General features: G+C 36.1%; 2 long non-coding RNA genes across 2 annotated transcripts in view; both read left to right on the forward strand.

Annotated features, from left to right (window-relative positions):
- The window catches only part of LOC128313907 (uncharacterized), a 224,010-nt gene that overhangs the window by 70,039 nt on the left and 133,442 nt on the right, over nt 1-20,529 (forward strand). The window lies entirely within an intron of this gene.
- Nucleotides 2,604-20,529, forward strand: part of LOC128313908 (uncharacterized) — a 28,737-nt gene continuing 10,811 nt past the window's right edge. Inside the window, exons 1-2 of the long non-coding RNA XR_008295004.1 lie at nt 2,604-3,827; nt 8,048-8,111. This is a non-coding gene — a long non-coding RNA (uncharacterized LOC128313908). The remainder of the gene's footprint in view (nt 3,828-8,047; nt 8,112-20,529) is intronic.

The raw sequence follows: 20,529 nt of genomic DNA on the forward strand, positions 1-20,529 counted from the left end.
GTAATACATTTTTCCTACCTTTTTGGCTATGTATTAGGGTATTTTCTTCTTGTGAACATAATATTGTAATATCATTTTCTGTAGAGAGAGGAAAGAAAGATTTTTCAGTCTCTCCTCAAAAATTGGTGCTTTATGGGGCACCTGGGTGGCTCAGTCAGTCAAGCATCGGACTTTGCCTCAGGTTGTGATCTTAGTTCGTGAGTTCAAGCCCCACGTTGGGCTCTGTGCTGACAGCTTAGAACCTGGACTCTGCTTCAGATTCTCTCTCTCTCTCTCTCTGTCCCTGCCCCACTTGTGCTCTCTCTTTATCTTTCAAAATAAATTAATAAACATCAAAAAATCTTATTCATTAAAAAATATGCTTTATTATTGATAATTGATAAAATCTTTTATTTAAGCAACTTATTAACGATGACATTAAGTTTAAGATTTTTGTCAAATTTGGGAAAAAATTTGTATCAATCTTTCTTCACATATTAACAGTAATATCTCAGGACATTTCATATTTTCTGAGGCAGAGACTGGTCTTCAGTACATTTATTCAACAATTCCTAAACAGTTTGTCAATGATGTCCTTACTGTAGTAGCATATTATAAATTATGTGTTATATTTGTGAACACCAGGATTGTACCGCATTATAGGGTATGTTTCTAAAATTTTTTTTAAACATTTATTTATTTTTGAGACAGAGCATGAACGGGGGAGGGTCAGAGAGAGAGGGAGACACAGAATCTGAAGCAGGTTCCAGGCCCTGAGCTGTCAGCCCAGACCCCGACGCAGGGCTCGAACTCACAGACTGTGAGATCATGACCTGAGCCGAAGTCGGCCGCTTAACTGACTGAGCCACCCAGGTGCCCCTATAGGGTACATTTCTAAAAGAAGAATAGTATTGGGCTGCCTGGGTGGCTCAGTTAGTTAAGTGGTCGATTCTTGATTTAGGCTCAGATCATGATCTCAAGGTTCATGAGATTGAGACCCGCATTGGGCTCTGCGCTGATAGCGTGGAGGCTGCTTGGCATTGTCTCTCTCTCCCTCTCTCTGCTCTTCCTCCGCTCATGTTCTCTCTCTCTCTCTCTCTCAAAAAAAAAAAAAAAAAAAAAAAAAAAAAAAGAAGAATAGTATTTTGAGTAGGCTTTAATGAGAACTGAATCCTCCATGTGTGATTTACTAATTTCAGGCTCCATACATTTCAAACTCTCTCCACCATATATTCTCAGTGGTTGGTGCCCTAAAGCCTCTTTCTACAGCAATAGGACTTTACCCTGCATTTCAGGTCATGATGCCTGGTGAATTAAGGCAGTAAGCAGCACCAATAACAACTTAACAGGGTGGCTAGCACATGGAAGTGGCAGCAAACTACATAAAGATATTCCTCGAAACCCAAACTCAAATTATCTTCATGTCAGTTTCTCCTACAGATATGATTATGTCTAACCGATCTCGAGGAGTAATGTAATAGATGATACATGTAAACTCAGAGTGGAAAAGCCCTGTGAACTTAACTGGTTTCATTAAAATACCTTACTTTTGCAATTGTTACAAAAACAAAACAAAACAAAACAACAACAACAAAACACATCATCATGCAAACCCATTTCTGGGTCTCCTCCCCCAGACTTGAGAGTACTCATCCCAGTGAAGTGTCCTTTACTAACTTCACAGTAAATTCACCTATGCAGTGATTAACATCTATATGGATCTAATAAGTAAACGTTATATGTATATATATATATATAAAATACATACATACATTATATATACATTATATATATAATACGTACATACATACATACATATATATGTGTATATATATGTGCGTGTGTGTGTGTATATATATATATAATACATACATACATTATATATACATTATATATATATAATACATACATACATACATACATACATATATATGTGTATATATATGTGCGTGTGTGTGTGTGTGTATATATATATATATAATACATACATACATTATATATACATTATATATATAATATATACATACATATATACATATATATGTGTATATATATATGTGCGTGTGTGTGTGTGTATATATATATAACCAAATGATAACATTTTAAAATTTATTAATTCAAACCTGTAAATTTTAGCATATCTAAAAATTAGGAGCATTTTACAATAAATGGTGTTTTATAAATGTTATTGGTCAAGGAGTAATTCATAAAAAGATTGTCATTACCTCATTTCAACCTAATTAGCTTTTGAAAGACCTTGCCTGTAAATGCAAACTCGTCCTGAGGTACTAGGAGTTCAGGCTTCAGCATATGAATGTCACCCGTGAATTATACTCATAACATACCAAACAACTCACCTAAATGATTTAAAATTTCTTTTGACTCAGGAAGAGCATATAGGCTAGCATTGTTTTCTTAACAAATTTTACTTATCATGTAAAACTTTGATAAAAAATAAATACAAAAATAGGCATAGAGGAAGAGAATCCAAAAAACAGAAATTAGAGACAGTGATTAGACTATCCTTTGAGGAAGGATTGTTTTAAAGGGGATGGAGAAACAGCAGTAACTGGAGAGGTATGCAGGGAGAAGCCTCAATTATTTCTTAATAGTAGAGCGTATGTTTATGGGAATAATCTGAGAGAGAAGGAGAGAGAAAATGGATGATGTAGGTGACTGAGCCTCCTCTTAAAAAAGGAATGGAGGCTGGATGGGTACAGAGTGACTGGCTTCAGAAGACACAATGAAGGTGAGTTTGATGCAGAGGGCAGATGTGGAGGCAGATGTAGAACGTGGTTGGAACTGGAGGGTATTATACTAAGTGAAATAAGTCAGTCAGACAAAGAGAGATATCATATGTTTTTACTCATAGTGAAACTTGAGAAACTTAACAGAAGACCATGGAGGAAGGGAAGGGGAAAAAATAGTTTCAAACAGAGGGAGGCAAACCATAAGAGACTCTTGAATACAGAGAACAAACTGAGGGTTGAAGGGGGTCGGGGGAGAGGGAAAAATGGGTGATGGGCATTGAGGAGGGCACTTGTTGAGATGAGCTCTGGATGTTGTAAGCAATGAATCACGGGAATCTACCCCCAAAACCAAGAGCACGGTGTATACACTGTATGTTAGCCATCTTGACAATAAATTATATTTAAAAAAAAAAGTCTTTTCAATTGCTTCTATTTCTTAGTGACATAATATGCAGTTACCAGCTGAAAATGAAGAGCAGAGATGGGTATTAGTAGTTTGAGGAGAAGGAGAAATAGTGAAATAGTCATTTAGGAGAGAGAGTGAACTGACTGGCTAGGTGCTGTAGGATTGCTAAGAGCACACTAAAGTTTAGTGGTCATAAATCTAAAATGAAGCCAGTCAGTATGTGGTGATTAATTAATGCAGGGGATGAGAAATGTGGAGTGAGGAAAGGAAAGCACCTAGAATAGCTCCCGAGTCTTGCCTTGAGCAATGGTTATATATTGGTGCATTGAATCAGGGGATGCAGGTGAAACAGGCATAGAGTAGGGAGTAGAGATAGTGTGACTTCAGTTTTTAAGATGTTAACTAAAAAGTGCTTATAGGTTATGTATATGGACTGGTATTCGGCCATAATTTAAATACGTAAGTTCTCAAAAGCAAAGGAAAATTTTAGGGTTGGTGATATCAATTCACATCACCACCACATGTAAACGTGAATTAATTGAATGCCATTGGTTAGATGTAGGGTTTAGAATGAGCCTCATTGTGATGTTTGTTAGTTGTAGAATGTTTGTGGGGGGCTGAGTTATTAAGGAAGAAGACATGAGGAATGGGGAGGCACAGAGAACTTCACTGTGGAAGATGCAAACATAGAGGTTTGTATACTACCCACTAATGAGCTATGCCCAAATGTTGGACTGAGGGCACCATGCCATTGATTGGGCCCGTTGATCTGACAACTACTCTGTACTTGTGCTGCTTGACTATGTTTTTTTAAAAGAAAACTACTTTCATTTATTTAGAAATTTTTTGTTGGAGTCAGATGTCATTTGAACTGAACTGAATATAACTGAAACATAACTGAATATTCTTCTAGCTTTCAATGCATATAGAAATATTTTATTACAGAGAAGGAACTTTATATACATGCGGTAATTGATTGTTTGAAAGTACAAATAAAAATGTCAACCAAATCTGTTATGTTAAAAGCCTCTGACTTTGTTATTATTTTATTTTAAATTAACTATCTCTTTTGAATGTTCCACTATAGATGTTTAAAACCTGATTCCTAAATATACCATTTTCTTTAAATTTCTCAGATTTTTAAACTTATTTTCATCTCATTTTTTTAAAAACATCTGATTTAGAATAAATTACTTCTTTGGTTTAATTGTAGGGACATTCTAAGATCTCTAAACATAGTCTTACTAGTTGTGTACCACATACTTCTTAAAACTAATATCTTGAAATGTTTCATAGTTAAATAATCCAAAAAACAATTACAGAAATCAATAGTGTCAAGATAATGTTTAGGGAATAAATTAAAGCATTTGGACATATGCCCAACAGCAGAGAAAAAAATGCTTTTAAGGGAACTATGTTAATACGTTTTTAATGATATTCTACATCATAATATGTAGTATTATGAAATTGATCAGATTGACTTCATATGGTAATGCATTTTGCATACTTTTATTAAATTGTATTCAAATTCAATGCCTTGTAATCATTTAAAACAGAAGTGTCATTTTAAATTTTATAATACGCTAAATAGTTAAATAATTTAACATGAAAAATTTAATATACCATTTTGATAATGTATCAGGATTTACAGAGAATTGGTTTCTTTTATCTTTTATTCCTGAATCCCTAAAATAAAGAGTGTCAGCATATGAAATTCAATTTGTATTTTCTCCTATAAAAATTTATCTACACTAGATTTAGAATACAATGCTTTGGGGAATTAAATAAATTTTTCAAATTTGAAAATTAAAATGTGTGCACCTAATTATGGTTTTCTGATCAATATATGCATTTATCTTTTTGTGCCATCTTGAGAGAAGGACTTTATTCAACCTCCAGGATGGGTCGTGCATAACAAACACAGTATTGGAATAAACTGAAATTTCTTGCTTACTTGTTATGTGTTTGCTTGCATATAGTTGTTTTTTTTTTTTGAGATTTTATTTTTAAGTAATCTCTACACCCAGCATGGGCCTCGAACTCACAACTCCCAAGATCAAAAGTTGCATGCTCCACCCACTGAGCCAGCCAGCCACCCCTGCTTGTGTGTTTGTGTGTGCATAAGTATGGTTAATACAGCTTCACATAATCTTATTTACATTTACCCCTTCACTATTATTAGACAGAGATAACCCCCACTGTATTTTGTAGACATCTTTTTCTTCCTCCTCACATGCCACCTTTGTACACACTCGGGGATTAATTACTGGGCAGATTCTGTCCTTTGTGTCTGTGTACTGATAACAGCTAATCGTCTAGTAAATTTTGGCTCACTTTCTATACTCAAATAGCTTTGCTATTAACAAGGCAGGATTTTTAGCAGATCAGAACACAAAACCAACTTTAAAGTTAGACAATTTTGAGTTCATTCTGCATTTTCTAGCTATGTGATTCTGAGTGAATGACTTAAGCTCCCTAAGCCTTAATTTCTGATTTGCGAAATGGGATAATGATACATATAAGGATCCTTACCTCGCAAGATTATCATCAATATGAATTGAATACCATAAGCAAAACATCTAGCCATGATTTGCTTATAGTACTTGGTTATTATATTATCATTATTTTAATTCAGTTCATTTGGACTAGTTTCTGAGACCTAGTCATGTATGTCTACTTAGATGTTGTGGTGGATATGATATAGAGTGTCTTCTTAACAAAGGGTAATGTTCCCCCTTCTCAGAATGGTCCAGATAGTCAGATGTGCATCATGATATGGCTTCTTTGATCAGAATCAATCAGAGTATGAATAGGACCTGATTCAAGTCATGCCAAACAAGGTCCCAACCTAGACATTTTCAAAGTAAAGCAGGAGAAAGAGCTTTATGGAATCTGTCTCTGAGGGCAGAGCTAAAAGATGTGATGCTCAAAAAGTACCAGCAGTTTGCACAGTTTGCACAGTACCATGTGATGGGATCAGGTTGTTAATTAGAATACAGTTCAAAGTAGGAAGAAACACTACTTCGTTTTTTATTGTTTGTTGAGCACCTGCTTGCTGGATAGTGATAAGCACTAAGGGCTCACAAAAGTGAGCAGAACCAGTCAAGTCTCCTGCTTCTTGGAGTATATGAGCTAATGAAATGTCCAGTGTTGAAGACAAGGCACTGAAGGAGTAAATATAACCATGAGTGACTGATTAGACACTAAGCGCTGTGAAGGAAGAAATAGGGTCCAGGGACAGGATAGACTAGAGAGTTAGGAAAATCTTCTGTGAATAAGTCACACTTAAGCCAATACAGTGAATCCTAGAAGTGGCTATCTAGGCAGAGATGGAGAGGAGGGTGGCTCAGGTAGGGGGAAAAAAGATGTGCAAAGAAAATGAAGAGGAGCAGGAAGCATTTAAAAAACTAAATGAAAGCTCAGTTATGAAGTGGTGATTCACAGTGTAGACTATGGACCCATACTGCTTGGTTTTGAACAAAGAGCTACTAGTAACTACCTGTTGCTCTTTGAGCAAATTATTTAACCACGTTCTGTATCAATTCTATCAAATGTTTAAGGGAATCACACAAGTTACATAGTAACCTCAGAGTGGTCTGTGAGGGGACTAAGGGAAATGATATATGTAAAGCACTTGACACAATGTGTTCAGCATGCGCTAAGAATTCAACCTATAAAGGGTAAATCTTAGAGGGTAAAAACTCAAGAAGAGGCTGAGAAGTAGCGAAGAGCATGAGAAATTATCTGGTCTCCATTTTGAAAAGCTCTCCAAGTCTGTAGAGTAGAAAATATATTTGACACGTAGGATTAGATGTGAGGAAGCAATTCCTATGCTGCAGGGTTAGGTGATGAGGCTTTGATGCAGCTGGTGGCAGTTGTGGGGACAGATTTTAGAGTGTTTGGGAAATAAGATCTATAACTTGGACAAAAATTGAAAATGAATGTAAAGGAGAAGAAAAGGTATCAGGAGTAGCAAGGAACTTCTGAGATCAGAAGCTAGAGGGACAGGAAATACACCTAAGAACAAAAATACAATGCAAGGCATTAAGTCTTATTGTCAAGATAGGAACAAATTGCAGACTGAGCACAGAGGAGGGGATGTGTTTGTAAACAATCTGAGGATCTTTGGGAATTTCCATTACAGAGTTTGGAAATTTGTTGCTTTATTTATTTGTATTATTATTATTATTATTTTTTTTACACAAGCAAAATAGGGAGACTGAAAATAATGGTGCGATTATTTTCCTATGCTTCCCTCTGAAAAAAATCAGGTGGTTACTCACCAAAAACACAAACTTTAAATAGCTGTTGAATGATCTTTATGTTTTATTATTTTATCAAAACTCCCATATACATTGAAATCCATTATTCAGTGCTGATTTCCAAATACAAAGACAGAATTAGAAAAAGTGAACATTTTTGATAGGCACACCATAGATATTGGACCCTCTGATCTCACCATGCAGAGAAAACTTCTCTCTTCCGTGGGGGATGTGTGCTGATGGGGAGAGGGAGAATAGTGTTCACTCCATGCTCTTTGTTTTCTTCTGGGAGAGAAGAATTTCCTCTCTGTCTATGGAAGCTTGAGAAATAGGGATGAGCTTGCTGTGGGGGCACAGCTGAATGATGCAGCAAGTTGAAACTGAATAATTGATTGAAGTTTCTGGAAATTGAACTTATGGGTATGTGGGCGCCATATTTTATTTTGAATAAAACAACAGAGATATCTGGTATAAAAATACTTTCTTCTTTAAGGGTTAGAGTCTACTCCTGAAACCAAAACGACACTGTATGTTAACTAACTTGAATTTAAATAAATAAATTAAAAAAAAAAAGAATTAGAGTATGCCAACAGAAATCAATGATCAATGCAAATTTCTAAAATAAAATTTTTTTTGTAATAATTCCACAGTTTTAGGTAAGGCTAAGAAAACAGATAGAAGTAAAGTTGAAGATGAAAACAGAACAGATTTATGGTAAGTATATTAAAAGACAGAACATTTTAGTTTTATCCAAAAAGAAATTGTCAGATGGATAAAAGCCATGCTACTTAACTATCATGGCTCTGATGGCATTAGCCATATATATATATTTTTGTTTGTTTGTTTGTTTTTAATTTTGAGAACCTACTAGGTATTGAGCGAATGCTTATAGACTCCAGTAGGACAAGAAGTTCTTTGCATGTTATAAGACAAAGAACACACTAGGAAAGATTTTCATTTTTTATTTAATCAAGTTAATAAACACCCCTCAACCTATGTCTCCTCCGTAAAATGGAGTATTAATACCTAACTGTAGGTATTAAAAGTTATTGAGATAATATATATTAGATATTATGCTTTTAATAAATAGTGGTTATTATTATTATCTGATCTTCATATTTTATTTTCTAGAAGATTGTATTACAGTCATAAAGCCAAATCATATTTTTGGTTCAGAGTAAGCCTAAAATTAATTAAAATTAGAGCATTTTTCACATGAGCTGATTCAAATATTTCTTAACATTTCTTAAAATTTGTTTATAAAACTAAATATAAATGTATTTATTTATAAAATTTTAGGATTCCAAAATTCGAGTTCATATTGATACCATGAGGTTCTGTGAAAGTGAATTCTGATCATTTTAACATCCACTTACTAATAAGTATTTATGTTGTAGATGTAAATGCAACGTGGTATCAGTTGCTTATTGATGCCTTAACAAATTATCACATACTTGGTGGCTTAAAACAACACACATTTCTTGTCTCACAGTTTTGTAGGTTAGAAAGCCAGCATGGTGTCATTGGGCTAAAACTATGGTGGCAGTTCAATTGCCTTCTATATAGGCTGCCCCAGGGGGAGAATCTGCTCTTTCCAGGCTCATCTGGGTTCTTGGTAGAATTCAGTTCCAAGCAGTTGTAGGACTGAGATCACCACTGTATTGCTGGCTTTTGGCCGACAGCCCTTCACAGTTTCAGGAAGCCGCCCAAACAACCTTCATCTTGAAAGCCAGCAAAGGTGATTGGGGCCCTTTTGGACTTCCCAATTACCTCCTCTGTGGCTTCATGTCTTTGGCTTATTCTTCTACATCTCTTTGACTTCATCTGGAGAAAGTTTTCTGCTTTTAAAGGCTCATATGACTACGTTGGGCACACCTGGATGATCCAGGATTAGGAGAATCTTCTTGTTTTAAGGTCCATAACCTTAATTACATCTGTAAAGCCCCTTTTGCAGTGTTCCGTGTTCACAGGTTCTAGGGACTCAAGTGTACAAATTTTGAGTGGAGGCATTATTCTGCCTGCCACAAATATGTATTCTCAAATAGTAATCTGTGTGAATTTTTGGTGTGCCCATAGAGTCTTAAATTTTTTACTAGTAAAGAATTAAGAAAGATATGTAACATATGTGCTGCATTTTCATAAGGAAATTTGTAAATCATACTTATATTAGCTAACATTGTTTTATTTCTTCAATTACCACCAAATTACACATGTTTGGTAACTCCCTTTGAAGTAAATGAGCAACATTTATTCTCAATAAAGCTTCCATTTTAACTAGGCACATTAAATATCATTAGCACAAATTCATTATAAATTACATTCCAGATTTCATACAGGGTTTATTTACCCAGCACTTGTTATATAGGAAAAGTTAACTAAGATAATATTAATATTAGTTTTAGCAGATGCCCTACAGTTAACTAGAATCTATTTAATACAAGAAGAAATTCTTGCTTTCTTTTGTAACGGACAAAAATCAAATCCATGTTTAGATTATGTTTATTAATCTCACCATTCTACTTTTATTTTTATTCTAATGATACATGTAAATTCAGAGGCATATTTACAATAGATGGACTTTAAATGTAAACTTCACTGTTTTGTGTCACTAATTATGTTAAAAGATACATAAATTCTCTATAATTACCCTAAGCTTATTGCTATTTAAATGTAACATCTTTTTTTAAAAATGTAACTTGGATTTTTGACATTAGTCCTTGATTTGTATTTTATCCAAGCACCACAGTCTTGGATATCCCCTGGGGAGATAGATCCATTCCTAACAAGGGTCTTTTTTTTTGGAACTTGGTAATGATTATAATACAGATGACAATCCCTGTCACTCTTTTTAGGCTGTAGCTTTTCAAGGCAGAGTGGTGCTCCCTGATCCTTCTTAAGCCCCTGTTTAAATGTAAATTAGAAGAGACCAGTTTATATTACTTATTCCCGGCATCCATATGCAACACCAGATTGCAAAAAAATATATATGTATATATATATATTTGTAAGAAGCTATCCCTATATTTATCTTATGACACTCATCACTGACACTTTAGTGCTTAAGCCGCCAGACTAGAAGCATTTCAATTATCTACCTAAGGGAAAAACCATCCCAAACAGACAGACCTTTGTCTGTTTTAGAGCTGGATTGAGTAAGTGGAGAGCAAGTGACTTTTTAGTGCTCTTGGTCTAATTAGATAGCAGTTTGGTCAAAGGGGTTATTTGCATCTTTTCCTGAATAAGAGAAATTAAATGCCCTTAACCGGATTTTGAAAGGCAGATGGGACCTTAGACGGCCTAATATCACCTTTTCCACTGAAGGTTTTAATTTAAAAAAAGTTCCATCTTTAGGTACATGAGAGGACAGTATCGTGGACAGAAGGTAATTATTAGCAGCATTCAAGGGCGAAGAAGAAAGAAAAGTAGCAAGACCCTTCCCTTAGCCTTTTAATAGAAGGTGAAAGTGGGGGGGGGGGGGGCGGGAAAGAGCTTTACCTATGAAAGGAGAAACTTCCTTTCTCTGAATTTTCATCGAGTTTTTTACTTAAACTTTGGTGATTTGGTGTCCTGTTAATTTAGCACTTGACTGTGGAAATTTTTTATCAGCAGAAGTACAGTTATCATCACTAAATGTCATTATCATATGAAAACAAAGAGGCTAGAGGAACAGAACAGTCTCCTTGTTGGTATTCAGTGAATAGATAGAGTCTCATTCACATCACCTACATAAGATGTCACTTAAAATCCTTGGGATCAGGGGCACCTGGGTGGCTCAGTCAGTTTAGCATACGACTTTGGCTCAGGTCATGGTTTCGTGGTTCATGAGTTGGACCCTCACATTGGGCTCTGTGCTGACAGCTCAGAGCCTGGAGTCTGCTTCAGATTTTGTGTCTCCCTCTTGCTCTGCTCTTTCCCAGCTTGGGCTCTGTCTCTCTCTGTCTCTTAAAAATGAATAAATGCTTAAAAAAAATAAAATAAAATCCTTGGTATGAAATCTCTCTGCTTCCATTTATAATCTGTAGGATTTTAATTCCTTTGGGCCTAACTATTCTCAACTGCAAAACTGAATCAATATTGCTCATTTCATCGGTTTGTTTTAACGGCTAATTGAGATAATGCTTGTGAAATCTTTTGCATGTTTATTATCTAAGTGTTCAATAAATAAAGATGCTGTTATTTACTTTATTTCATGCTCATGGCAAACCTGTGAAGCAGGCAAGGAAGGTATTATTATTATCATTTCACAGTTGAAGAAACTGAGACAGGACTAGTTGGAGGCTTTCTTGTCCGTAATGGAATGTTGATGATTCTTTCCACTACTCAGTGCTGCTTCTCAGCCCTGCAGTTGCCTGTCTAGATGTGAAGGAGACCTAATTTAGAGTATCTTCTTGATTTGAAGATGTGCAGTAACCTATCATGTGCACAGCACACTGCAACAGATGCTGAAGGAAACAGAGAAGTATGATTGCTGTACACGCTTCCTGTTCAGTAGACAAGAGGTCTATCCTACTTGGTTCTGGTCCTTCTTGGCTCAGAGAGTTGACTCAAAAGCACATAATCATAGAGTGGAGGTCACCATAAAGATCACTTCTCTTTGCCCATTATTTCCCTCCCCTCCTTTCTTTCCTCATCTAATAGACTTTTATTAGAAGACAAGCAGTTAGGGGCGCCTGGGTGGCTCAGTCGGTTGAGCGTCCAACTTCAGCTCAGGTCATCATCTCGCAGTCTGTGAGTTCGAGCCCCGCGTCGGGCTCTGTGCTGACAGCTCAGAGCCTGGAGCCTGCCTCTGATTCTGTGTCTCCCTCTCTCTCTCTGCCTCTCCCCTGCTCATGTTCTGTCTCTCTCTCTCTCTCTGTCAAAAATAAACATTAAAAAAAAAATTAAAAAAAAAAAAGACAAGCAGTTAAGCCTGACCTCTCTAGTAGATAAATGCATTATTTCCTCCATGTGTTTAGTGTCTCTAAAAAACAGATTTTGCTTTAATGATGGATTAAATTAAGGGGATTGTAGATGGCTTTCTGATAAAATTTTCCTTGTATATAGTTTTTACCACACTTAAAAGAAGCCTAGTATGATCTTTTGAGTGACACAGGGAGGTAACTGGAAGTTCCCTGCAACCTGAGTATGTTGTCTTGGATCACATAGCATGCTGCAATGTGATGACTGGTTTCAACAACATAAGGATGTAAGGAAACAACAGGCGGATTGAATTAAATGTTTGTGTGTTGGAGTATTTCGTGTGTGAGTGTGTGTGTGAATTAGGTGAATTAGAGCAGAAGGGATTAAGAGGCGGGGAGAGAAGAAAATCAAGATGACATGACTCACACAAAGAGTCCAAATGCTCCCAAACCCTAAGCCCTGATTGCGGTCCGGATCCAAAGGAGCGCACGCTTTTTATGTCTCTTGCTGTGCTTTTTCTTGCCCTGCTTGTCATTCTCCTGCCATTCCATTAGATCTGGTTTAAATCTGTTGGGTAATAAGACAACTCTACTGAGCTATATTTTTTCCTCCAGTTTTATTTCAATATAAGGTCTATGTAACTGGAAAAATCTGTTTGGAGGCAAATAGCATGACCCATAGCATGAGAATATTTCTGAATGATGGAGAACCAGATTTGTTAGAGCATATTCCAACAGCTGTCTTTTCTGAGTTGATTCCTTATAGCTCAGTCTTAAAACATTTATCTATCTTGCCAAAGGGGCAAGGTCTAGTTGTCTTCTTGTTCTCTCTTTTTTCTAAATTGAAATTATATACGAATGAGACAGGAAATGGCTAGAATGCCCATCCACCATGTAAAAATGGGACCAGAAAACCAAAACTTTTTGTGATACACCTCTGCAAAGTATTGTGAAAGTCACATGAGATTGTCTTTATTCCTAACGCTAACTGTCTGTTTTACAATCCAAAAAATATGACAGAACACAATGTGATAGTTTGTCAAGGTATCTCCATGGGGTCATGGGGCACATTTTCCTCTCGTGATACACTGTGGCCGTATATCTGTGTTTTAGAGCTGGAGGATGTCTTATAGACCACCTAGTTTGACCTCCATTTAATAGACTTAGTAACTAAATCATAGACATGGGAATTTGCCTACTTTTACACAGCAGGTTACTGAAAAGTTCTGAATAAAGACAAATTTAAACTTCCAGGCAATCTCCTACCTATAACTCTAGGTATTTTGAGGGGGGAAAACATGATAAACAATCCTAAAGTCATCGTTGAATGAATGACAACGCAGATGCTCTAATTTGACTCATGTAACAACAGAAGCAATCCAACTACTCTTTTCAGACCTAAGTGATGAGTGGCTTTCTGATAATCCAGTTCTTTCAGCTGTACCTACCCAACATGCCTCTTTATGGTGAATGTCACCTCACAGCTGAAGCAAGTTTATGGGGCACTGCAGTTCCCCGGGCGTTCTTTGTTCAGTGGAGAACCAGAGAACTTCAGTCTCGGGGACTGTGAATCCACCAGCTTTCATCAGTCTGAAATGCATTTTAAATCAGTGTCAGGCTGGCTGCAAAATTTATTTCTCCAACTTTATAGTGAGTCCAGCTGCCCCACACTCCTGTGAGTACCTATACTAATTACATATGATGAAACATAAGAAATGAGCAAAAACAATGATTTGGAGCTGGTTTGAAAGGAGAGGTGAAAATGCAGACTCAAAAACAATAATCCTAATCAGTGCCGTAGAGAAAGCAAGCTTCTGGGTACGTTATCATGGCTGTAAGGAAAATGTATACATATAGAAGCTTTATGTTACTATATAGACCAAAATGAGACTATTAATGTTGGTGTCTTCCCTTGAGAATGCTGACAGTCTTTCATTTTCTTTTGTCTGGTATTTCTGAAGCTGTCTTTTCTCACATCTGAGTTTGGTTAGTCACTATTTCAAACATTATTATACTGAAAACGTTATTATACTGAAAATTCAAATAAAATGATTTTGCCTTTAGGTCTCAGATTCCACACAGGATTCTTTAATTATTAGTGAAGGAGGTTTGATTTTTTCCATATTGAAACCAGTCTCCTCAGTGCTTCTAGGACTGAAGTATTTTTGGTTTTAATTTCATGTCACTAATGTAGTCATCAGAATTGGCACATTTGTTTTTCTTCACAATTTCCCTGATTGGTAATTACCTGACCAGAAGTGGTCAAGCACTTCATGAAGTAGTACTTATCAACAATTTGTCTGAATGTACCATTTTGCAAAATGTAGTTTTGCTATATTGACAAATTTGAACATGACTTGATGGCCTGATAATGTCCATTGCCTAATTGGCGTTGCTGGGAAAGTTGTAGACAGCTGGGTGTGTTGGGAGATGCTTTAATATTGGGCTAAGTGTAGGGGAAAATAAATGCTGTTTGTAACCAGAAAGGGAATGAGGGGAAAGTGATAAGTAAATAAATCAAGAGGAAAAAGAAAATGTGACTATCTGAGAAAGGGAATAGAAGCCAAGTTTCACAGCCTTCTGTCAGTTGCTTGGGAGACAAAGGGAGGGGAAGTGGGGAATGGAGTTTTGTTTAAAACATCAGGAAGCAAGAGAGGGCACTGATTAAACATGCAGGTTGTGGAGCCAGAATTCCTGGGTTTAAAACTTATTTTTAGCACTTCCTGCTGTGAGAATAATGTCGGACTGCTTAATCTAAGCCTCAGTTACTTAGTTCTGCAATGGGGCTATATAATAACACCTACCTCATAAATCCATGGGGAAGATTCCATGAGATAAACCATGTCTTGATCCTTAGTCCAGGGCATGACCCACTTTAAATGTTAGCTGTTATTGTTATTAAACCTCAGAAGTTTGTTGTGGTTATGTATGGGGGAATGCTGAGGAAAACTGTAAAGCCAGAGCCAAAGAATATAAAATTCATTTTGTTGAAAAAAGGGATTTGATAAGACATATATGCTACCATAGCTACAATGTAAACTTGCTGGAAATAGCTTTGAAAGAGTGTGGAATTGCGACAGCCGATTTTATGTTGGAAGAAAAGCAGCGTTATTATTTTTAGGTCCAAATAGAATTGCCTAATGGATTCCATACATTAGTAATGTAAGACTATATGCCTGACTTACTTTCCCTGGCTCCATTTGAAGGGAGGGGAATGAGAGATCTAGTAGAAGGTGACTTGGCATACAGAGCAGTACAATCTTATGCTCATTGTCTCCAGAGATCCTGGTGAGACAAGGAGATGCGGAAGTTGTTGGAAAGGAGACAAGTTTTTATTCATTACTCTTAGGCCAGAAGAATCATGAGGGCATGATTCATCACCAGACTAGGCTTAATTTAAAGGCAACTTTGGATCTCTTTGCTTTGGTAGTTAAACTGTTTTGTGGCGACTAAGTGGTAATATACAGGGGCATGTATAATAGAGATACATGGGCAAATTTCCTTATGGGTTATAGTTTCCATTTCTTTACAACTGTTAGACTTTTTCACTGTCTGTTGTGAGAATTAAAAGATAACACTTATTAAAAAAAAACTACCTAACGAAATGTTTGAGACACAGTAGTTGTGCTACAATTGTTAATTTCCTTTCCTTTATCTATTTCTTTAGCATTTCTTCTATTATTCCTTTAGATACTTTCTTGCTTATACCCTACTATGACATCCAGTTGAGAGCATGATGACTTCTCATTCATTTTTCTTGCGTATTTACTTGGTAACCCATTGCTTTCCTTCGGGCATTTTACATTTCCTTTGTCTACTTTCTTGACCCTCTGACACATGTCATTTTCAGTTCTCTTTTGTGCTCAATATCTTCTGTTGGCTCCTGTAGATTCACTTGCCTTCTCCTCTCCTCTGCTCTGCTTTAATAATGGGCTACATCGATGATCCCCATGTTTTCTGGCTTCTGGGTGGGTTTGGCCAGTGGAGAAAGGGTGCTGGGGAAGATCCTTGAGAGCATGTGATGACTGGCTGACCTGTGAACTGGACCCCAGCAATCAGAAGCTCCTTACCCCCTCCTCTGCCCTTGAATGTGTGTTCCATTTGCTTTCCCTTTTCCTGGAAGCTGCTCCAAGGACATAGCCTTTGAGATAATGATGTGGTATTGAGACCACCCAGTTGGTATATGTGACTGAACCTAGGTAAGGGCTGTACATAAACTTTCAAGAGTTGGTAGGTGGGTGTGAAGATCTATCAGCTGCCCAAGACAAGCATCATAGAGAAGTCCCCTTACTTATTAAACCTGCCACCTACCAGTCTGGTGCGGTCTGCCTCTCATTTTTTCTGGTCTCTCTCACCTTCTGCAAACAGGGGCTGGTTTTAGAGTATATTAGGAGAGCGTCTGAGGAGCTGTGACCAACAAAGGAAAAAGTGAATATGAGGAGTTTATTTCCTCAACTCCCTTCCTATGGGGTCACCAGGATTGGATGCATGAAGCTAGGTGGTTCTCTCCACATGGCTCTATCTCTTCATTAAGGCGAATACTTTCTTTCCACTTCCCATCAGACCAAGGAATAGCTCCTCACTGTTACTAGGCCAAGATCTTTATAAATATCTCCCTTTAAAACTCGTCTTTAATTACCCAATTTCAACGTGCTATCTCTTTCCGGCTAGGATGCTTGGAAGGATATACTGCCTTTGCTCTTGGATTCTACCACTCTTGATCTTTTTTCCTCTATGTTAATAAAAGCACCTATCTTACATCTAGAAAGTTTCAAATTTATAAGAAAATCAAAGCACATTTAAATAATACATATCTCAGTATAGATCACTCAGATTTCTAGGTTTCAATCATCTAATTATTAGGAGTCTGAGTGGGTGAGTAATCTGCAAATACATTTTTCATGTCTTAATGTATAAACTGGAATCTGGCTAATGAAATAATATATATTTTGGAATTTGATACATAATGTTTTTTTAAGATCTCTTATTTAGAAAGTAGTGGCTGATTGTCAATGGATTTTATAAATAAGATGCTCTCAGTTATGGACCTCCAAGATAGAATTATGGTGAGGTTTCATGTTCGATGTGTATTTGTTTAACTATATAATTATATCACTAACCCAAACATTAGATAAAAGGGTAGGTTATTTTAGTAAATTGTAAATGGAATTTGTTATTGTTTTAATTTTTGCATCACTTAAAATTCCAAAGATCTGAAATCAACACCTGAGCAGAAATATATTCAAGAACATAAAACATACAAAGAAAGGAGGTTTATTAGAAATTAAATGTACTCTTTAATTAGGTCTGGTGTTCACATCTGAGTGAAATCAAATGGCCTTTAGCAAATATTTTACAAGCATGGTTTTTGTATAAGGAAAGGTAGGTGACATAATGATCAATTATGAGACTGACATGCTATTTTCTTTTATCTTTGGCTGCTCTGCTAAAATTCAAAGTACTGGGTTATACTACAGCATATCTTTTAGGAGCCCTTTTAGATGTGTATTTTATTTGCTAATTAGTGTTGGTAGTTCCTCAGTTTGCAGCCAAAAGGGCACTCGGCATTGGATCAGAAAGATATCTGATATGCAATGGCATGTAATTTTGTAAAGCAAAAAATTATCATATTTTATATTTTTATAGAGAGTAAAATTTTTTTTCTTTGATTTCTGTGTGTTCTCTGTGAAAGATAAATTTTAAAACAGTCTGACACTCTGGTATACAAAGAACTGTATGTCCTTGCTTGTATGATCTCAAATAACATCGATATAATAAACTTTGGTAACATTGCACAGAGTTTGTCCGAATGCTATCTTTTTTCTGAGTGCACTACTGTGCATGTGATATGATATTTGTGTAAATCAGTTATATATTAAATTAGCATATCCATGATATGTCATACACACATATTTATCCTATTTAATGATTTTCAGCAAATGTGTATTGAGAATCTCTGATGTTGTGGACGCTGAGTTGCAGCAGTGAGCTCAACATGGTCTCTACCCTCATGAACAGTACACACACTTAAGCATTTGCTGTAGATGTGAACAGTTTTCTCCACAAAGAATGCAACCATTTAGGACAATTTAGACAGAAATGGAAAAATAGAACTCCTGTTAATCAAGGTCTTTTTAAAACAGTGGGCTGCCTCTTTAGTTTAGAAATAAACTAATCTCAAATAAATTTGAATACCATGCCTGGGCATCTTTTTTTCATTCCTATTTTGAATCAGTATTGTTCCCTACTGTTAACAAAAGTTAAACTTCTCCTTTCCTCTGATCCTTAATTTATAATTTTAAAAATAGATCTCAGCTGCACTGTGATTGTTATTACCACCAATGGGTTAGCTGTTATGTGGTTTAACGTTCTTTAGATGTCATTAAGTAATATCTTTGAGGTATCTAGTTTTCACACATATCTTTATTTTTCCTAGAAACAATAGCCTTTTTAGGTTGCCAGGAAAAATGGTTTCACTTTATAAATACCATCACCTGGCTGTTAGATTTATATATTATGTACAATTTACAGATGAAAAAAAATAGTAAATTGAGTGAGTAACCCATTGTTCACTGTTAAACATATAGGATATGCCCAAATAAGACCTAAGCAAGGTATGCAAAATGGCAAGCTTGCAGAGGGCAATTCATGGACTACTGACCTCCCAAGACAATGTCAAAGATTTTATTAATCGTACAACCATTATAAAAAGAAATGAGAAAACAATAATGGAAATGTAACAATTATCATAATGTGATGATGAAAATAAAAAAAATAAATTTTTAATGGCACAATAAAAGGAAAACATGGTAGAAAAATGTAATAGAACTACATACAATATAACCCATAACCATACATTTAAAAAGGCATTAAATTGCAACTCTTCCCAGCATGGTCACCCAAGTTGAATATCATGAAATGGCTAATGGTTCACTTGATACTTCCCAAAGTTTAGAGAGCAGCAGGGGTAGAAAAATTCATTTGTCATTTGAGCCTTTATGAACGACTAAGAGAATTACGTTCTCCACATTCACCGTACAATGGCAGGAAGAGTGGGAGGCACCGGGTAGAGCCTGTGACATCCAGCGCAAGAATTGAAAGATGCACAGCTGTTGGTGAAGGAAGGGAATGTTGTCATTTCGTGTTGGCGGAGAAACACTATCTTCTGGAAGGAAAGACAGGATCCTGGCAGGAAAGAATTTTAGATCACATAATACTGAAATCACTGATGCTGAAAATAGTACCGAAGTAGCCTTGAGTCTGTTCAGCAATAACCAGCCCAACATTGGTTCTCCCCATTCCTCATGTGTATATTTGCAAAACCACAGTACCACAAGTAGGAATTGGTTCTCAAACGTGGCTGTGCGTAACCACTCACAACTATGGGAGATTTCCTCTAAAATAATTTTGCTTCACTCACATGAAAGGCTGTTTTGAAAAACTTTACATGCAAAAAAAAGTTACAGGATATGATTGATGAAAACTTTAACAGAATTTTCATAAAGCCCTTAGAGATCAAGTAGTGAAAGAAGATCAGAAATTGAAGGTACTATTAGGGATTTAAAAACCACTTATTGAAGAAAAAACAAGATGCTTTGGGCCACTGTGTATGTGATACAAGGTAAATGGATACTCTGAAGGCTGCTGTGTGAGTAAAGTGGTTCAGGATATTTATGACCTGGGGGCAGCGGGCGGGGGTGGAGAGAGAAGGAGGGAAGAGAGGGAGCGGTAAATTGCAAAATCTGCTAGTGATAAAGACTATTTAGATTGAGTATTGGTAGAAGCCCAGAACCCAATTTCAGATTTGAAATACATATTTTTAAATTCCTAAGATATGTAAGGAGTTTAAAAATTATTGAGAGCGCATACACATAAGAATAATTTTACTGCTTACCTCATTTAGTAGATATTATATTCAGTCTCAAATAAGCCAGGGTTTTAGTCACTGGCCAAGAAATTTCTGTAAAGTTTGTGAGGTACTGAAATCCTTGGATGTATTTTACCGGGTGCTTTAAATGTAATATATAAAGCATTACTGAGGAGAAATTATAAAAATTATAACCCTATAACCCTTTCAATTTTAAAATGAGTTATCTGTATATTAAGTGCTGATGGTGTAAGTTAAAAGTACATAGAGAGAGTTTAAATATATGAGTAGGGCACAGAATGAGTACCCTTATTTTTCATTTTCTCTGGCCACTTTCAGGCATAATACAGATCAATTAACTTTCTAA

This window comes from Acinonyx jubatus, chromosome C1 (genome assembly GCF_027475565.1).
Source record: "Acinonyx jubatus isolate Ajub_Pintada_27869175 chromosome C1, VMU_Ajub_asm_v1.0, whole genome shotgun sequence".
In the NCBI taxonomy this organism is placed as follows: domain Eukaryota; kingdom Metazoa; phylum Chordata; class Mammalia; order Carnivora; family Felidae; genus Acinonyx; species Acinonyx jubatus.